The 6,353-nt window shown below is 37.3% G+C and overlaps 1 pseudogene; it reads left to right on the forward strand.

Moving 5' to 3' along the window:
- The first annotated feature begins 320 nt into the window (after window positions 1–320).
- LOC129492504 (ATP-dependent RNA helicase DDX18-like) lies at window positions 321–2,305 on the forward strand (annotated as a pseudogene).
- The last annotated feature ends 4,048 nt before the right edge of the window (window positions 2,306–6,353 follow it).

Raw genomic sequence — 6,353 nt, forward strand, 5'->3', positions numbered from 1 at the left:
GTTGATAGTATATTATATGTAAAATATACTAGAGCCTGTATATTGCCTAATCTCTATTTTATTTAACGATTTAGATTTTGTTCTGAAATCCATTATTCTATTAATGATAACATTATATGGGGATAAATAGAATTTAACATGCCTAGAATAAGTTAAAGATGTGATGACATTGATTATAAGTTGTGTTTAAAAAACATTATGGGCTCATGACATGTTTGAATCCACATAGTGAGAAAGATCTACTACAGGCATTTCTGGTTGGCTGAGCAGCACACGCGCGGCCGGAAGGGAAGTAACATCAGCCCGGAGAATTCAGTAGCTGTACTGTGTGGCGCCCTGGTCTAGGCACTTCTTGGACAGCATGTCTCACCTGCTGATGAAACTCCTGTGCAAGAAGATCTAGAAGCAGAACCTCAAATTGCAGCAGCGGAACCTACAGTTGCAGGGGGCCTCAAATCTGACCCTATCAGAAACTCAAAATGGAGATGTGTCTGAAGAAACAATGGGAGATGGAAAGGTTAAAAAATCAAGACATTCTATGAATGTGGGCTTATCAGAAGCTCAAAGTGGAGATGTGTCTCAAGAAACAGTGTAAAATATAAAAGTTTAAAAATCTCCCCAGAAATCCACTGTATTAACCAACGGAGAAGCAGCAATGCAGTCTCCCAATCCAGAATCAAAAATGAAGAAGAAAAAAAGAAAAATGATGAATGATGCTGGGCCTGATACAAAAAAAAAGGAATCTCAAGAAGAAAGTGCCGAGACTCCTAAAGAAACAGAAAATAATGTGGAGAAGCCAGATAATGATGAAGGTGACAGTGAGGTGCCCAGCCTGCCCCTGGGACTGACAGGAGCTTTTGAATATACTTCACTTGCTTCTCTATATAATCTTGTCAATGAAAACACTCTGAAGGCAATAAAAGAAATGGGTTTTACAAATATGACTGAAATTCAGCATAAAAGTATAAGACCACTTCTGGAAAGCAGGGATCGTCTAGCAGCTGCAAAAACAGGAAGTGGTAAAACCCTGGATTTTCTCATCCCTGCAGTTGAACTCATGGTTAAGTTAAAGTTCATGCCCAGGAATGGAATGGGAGTCCTTATTCTCTCACCTGTTAGAGAACTAACCTTGCAAATTTTTGGTGGTTCTTAAGGAGCTAATGACTCAGGACGTGCATACCTATGGGTTGAAATGGGTGGGATAACAGATCTGCTGAAGCACAGAAACTTGCTAATGGGATCAACATCACTGTGGCCACACCAGGCCGTCTGCTGGACCATATGCAGAATACCCCAGGGTTTATGTATAAAAACCTGCAGTGTCTGGTTATTGATGAAGCTGATCATATCTTGGATGTTGGGTTTGAAGAGGAATTAAAGCAAATTATTAAACTTTTGCCAACACATAGACAGACTATGATCTTTTCTGCCACCCAAACTCAAAAAGTTGAAGACCTGGCAAGGATTTCTCTGAAAAAGGAGCCGTTGTATGTTGGTGATGATGGTGATAATGCTAATGAAACAGTGTGTGGTCTTGAGCAAGGATATGTTGTTTGTCCTTATGAAAAGAGATTCCTTCTGCTCTTTACATTCCTTAAGAACTGAAAGAAGAAGCTTATGGTCTTCTTTTCATCTTGTATGTCCATGAAATACCACTATGAGTTGCCGAACTACATTGATTTGCTCATCTTGGCTATTCATGAAAAGCAAAAGCAAAATAAGCATACAACCACATTCTTCCAGTTCTCCAACGCAGATTTGGGAACACTATTGTGCACGGATGTGGCAGCAAGAGGACTGGACATTACTGAAGTGGACTGGATTGTTCAGTATGACCCTCCAGATGACCCTAAGGAATATATTCATTGAGTGGGTAGAACAGCCAGAGGCCTAAATGGGAGAGAAAATTGGGTTTTCTCTGCTACTTGAAACAATCCAAGATTCCATTAAGTGAATTTGACTTTTCCTGGTCTAAAATTTCTGACATTTAGTCTCAACTTGAGAAACTGATTAAAAAGAATTACTTTCTTCATAAGTCAGCCCAGGAAACATAAGTCATACATACAAGCCTATGATTCCCATTCTCTGAAACAGATCTTTAATGTGAATAACTTAAATTTTTCTCAAGTTGCTCTGTCTTTTGCTTTCAAGGTGCCTCCCTTTATTGATCTGAAACTCAAGAGCAATGAAGGCAAGCAGAAAAAACAAGGAGGTGGTGGTGGATTTGGCTACCAAAGCTGAGAAGTCCAAAATCTTTAAACACATTAGCAAGAAATCACCTGATAGCAGGCAGTTCTCTAACTGAAGACATGCCATTCTTTCATCTTGAATAACTTTGTTTTAAAATGAATTTTCCCCTTTGATTTATCAGGATTTTTGTAGCCTTTAGAATTTAAACTTATCTAACATGAGTACAAATTGACTTGGGTTGCAAGCACTGAACACTGTTACTTATATTAAGTCTCTCTTCTATATTGGGATATAAAACAGGCTTTAATTTTCTTGGTTGCCCAAGGAATATCTGGGCTTTCTTGTGATTATATAATATTTTAAATTTAAGTATTTCTCCCTCATACACACAAATGTATGTTACTATTTTAATATAATTTTTTTTTTTTTTTTGAGACGGAGTCTTGCTCTGTCGCCCAGGCTGGAGTACAGTGGCGCAATCTCGGCTCACTGCGAGCTCCGCCTCCCGGGTTCACGCCATTCTCCTGCCTCAGCCTCTCTGAGTAGCTGGGACTACAGGCACCCGCCACCACGCCCGGCTAATATTTTTTGTACTTTTAGTAGAGACAGGGTTTCACCGTGGTCTCGATCTCCTGACCTCATGATCCGCCCGCCTCGGCCTCCCAAAGTGCTGGGATTACAAGCGTGAGCCACCGTGCCTGGCCTGTTTTAATACAATTCTTTGTGTACTTTTTCTTCTTGTTTTGTGAAGATTTTTGTGGCATGGATTGCCGGGCTTACTGCTGTAAAAGGTGACCCAGTGTACTGGGCAGCTGGTGGTAATGCAGAAAGGAGTCTCAGGTTATTTTTTGCTTTTAGTTATTTCTTGAACTTTGACAGTGTCTCATGACTCCTCCTGAAAATATTGCTAGCATCATAATGACAGGATCAAATTCACACATAACAATATTAACCTTAAATGTAAATGGGCTAAATGCCCCAATCAAAAGACATAGACTGGCAAATTGGACAAAGAGCCAAGACCCATTGGTGTGCTGTATTCAGGAAATCTCACGTGCACATCTCAAGTGCAAAAACACAGATAGGCTCAAAATAAATGGATGGAGGAATATTTACCAAGCAAACGGAAAGCAAAAAAAAAAAAAAAAGCAGGGGTTGCAATCCTAGTCTCTGACAAAACAGAATTTAAACTGACAAAGATCAAAAAAGACAAAGAAGGGCACTACATAATGGTAAAGGGATCAATGCAACAAGAAGAGCTAACTATCCTAAATATATGTACACCCAATACAGGAGCACCCAGATTCATAAAGCAAGTTCTTAGAGACCTACATAGATACTTAGACTACCAAACAATAATAGTGGGAGACTTTAACACCCCACTGTCAATATTAGATAGGTCAATGAGACAGAAAATTAACAAGCATATTCCAGACTTGAACTCAGCTCTTGTCCAAGCAGATCTAATAGACATCTACAGAACTCTCTACCCCAAATAGACAGAATATACATTCTTCTCAGTATCACATTGCACATCTTCTAAAATTGACCACATAATTGGAAGTAAAACACTCCTCAGAAAATGCAAAATAATGGAAATCATAAGAAACAGTCACTCAGACCACAGTGCAATCAAATTAGAACTCAGGATCAAGAAACTCACTCAAAACCACACGACTACATGGAAACTGAACAACCTGCTCCTGAATGACTACTGGGTAAATAAGAAAATGAAGGCAGAAATAAATAAGTTCATTGAAACCAGTGAAAACAAAACACAACATACCAGAAACTCTGGGACACAGCTGAAGCAGTGTTTAGAGGGAAATTTGTAGCACTAAATGCCCACAAGAGAAAGCAGGAAAGATCTAAAATCGACACCCTAACATCACAATTAAAAGAACTAGAGAAGCAAAAGCAAATAAATTCAAAAGCTAGAAAAAGGCAAGAAATTACTAAGATCAGAGCAGAACTGAAGGAGATGGAGACGTGAAAGACCCTTCAAAAAATCAATGAATCCAGGAGCTGGTTTTCTAAAAAGAACAACTGATATGGACACTGCTATCTCTACTTTATTCTAAGCATAAAGAATTCCTAAAGGACATACTGCTATACAACTAATGGGTAAAAAAAGACATAAAGAAATTTAAAAATAATTGAGACAAACAAAAATAAAATCACATCATAAAAACCAAAACTTATGGGATACAGCAAAAGTAATTATAATAAATGCTTGAAGTGATAAATACCCCATTTATCCTGATGTGGTTATTATGTATTTCATGCCTGTATCAAAATATACCATGTACTCCATAAATATATATATCTAGTATATATATTTTTGTGGGTAGTATGTACCCACAAACATTAAACATATAAATAGTTTTAACAGGAAAGTTTATAGTAATAAATTCCTACATAAAAAAGAAAGATGGCTGGGTGCGGTGGCTCATGCCTGTAATCCTAGCACTTTGGGAGGCTGAGAAGGGCAGATCACCTGATGTTGGGAGTATCACAAACTAAAGCTGACATTACATTCAATGATGAAATGTTGAAAGCTTTTCCTCAAAGATCAGGAAAAGGATGCTCATTTTTGCCACTTATATTTAACATAATGGAACTCCTAGATAGAGCTAGGCAAGAGAAAGAATTTTAAAATATCCAAATAGAAAAGAAAGAAGTTGAATTCTCCTCTTTGCAGATGACAGGATCTTATACATAGAAAACCCAAAAGATTTCAACAACAACCACAAAAACTAATAAATGCCATAGCATTGAAGGATACAAATTCAACATACAAAAATCTGTATAAAAAATATTCCATGTTCATAGATTGAAATAATAAATATTGTTTAAAAAAATCCATACTATCCAAAGTGACCTATAGATTCAATGTAGATGCTCTGAAAATCCCAATGACATTTCTCACAGATAGAAAAAAAAAATCCTAAATTCATATGAAGCCATGAAAGACCCTGACTAGCCAAAGCAATTTAAGCAAAAAGAACAAAACTAGAGGCATCATACTACCTGATTTTAAAATCTACTATAGGCTGGCCACAGTGGCTCATGCCTATAATCCCAACAAGCCAAGAGGACTGCTTGAGCCCAGAATTTCAAGATCTGCTTGGACAACATAGTGAGTCCGTATCTCTACAAAAATAAATCAAATGGGCATGATGGCACATGCCTGTAGTCCTGGCTACTCGGGAGGCTTAGGTAGGAGAATCACTGGAGCCCAGGAGGTTGAGGCTGCCGTGAGCCATGTTCATGCCATTGGACTCCAGCCTGGGCAACAGAGTGAGATCCTGTCTCAAAACAAAACAAAAAAAAAATAGAAGAGAAGAGAGGAGAGGAGAGGAGAGAAGAGGAGAAATCTACTACAAAATTACAGTAATCAAAACAGCATGGTTTTGGCACAAAAACGAACACGTAGACTAATAGAAAAGAATAGAGAGCTCAGAAATAAATTCACATATTTACAATCAATTGATTTTCAGCAAAGATACCAAGAACACACAATGGGAAAATAAGAGTAACTTCAACAAATTATTCTAAGAAAACTGAATATCCACATGCAGAAGAATCAAATTAGTCCCTCATCTCACACAACATACAAAAATCAACTCAGAATGGATTAAGGACTTAAATTTAAGACCTGAAAATATAAACTTCCTAGAAGAAAATATAGGTGAAACTCTCCCTGACATTGGTCTGGGCAAAGATTTTTTTTATATAATCCCAAAAACAAAGGCAATAAAAGCAAAAATAGACAAATAGGATTCCACCAACCTAAAATGCTTCTAGAAGCACAGCAAAGGAGACAATCAACATAGTCAAAAGACAGTGTATGAAGTGAGAGAATATCTTTGCAAACCATATGTCTCATAAGGGGTTAATATCCAAAATATATAAGGAACCCAAACAACTCAATAGTAAGAAAACAAACAACCAGATTAAAAATTGAACAAAGGACCTGAGTAGACATTTTGCAAAAGAAGACATATAAATGGCCAACAGATCTATTTTAAAAATGCTCAACAGGCTTTACAAAAAATTGTTCAAACTCACTAATCTTTTGGGAAATGCTAATTAAAGCCACAAAGAAGTATTCCTTCTCACGTGTTAGAATGGCTAATATCAAAAAAAAAAAAGATAACAAA

This window comes from Symphalangus syndactylus, chromosome 11 (assembly GCF_028878055.3).
Source record: "Symphalangus syndactylus isolate Jambi chromosome 11, NHGRI_mSymSyn1-v2.1_pri, whole genome shotgun sequence".
Taxonomy (NCBI): Eukaryota; Metazoa; Chordata; class Mammalia; order Primates; family Hylobatidae; genus Symphalangus; species Symphalangus syndactylus.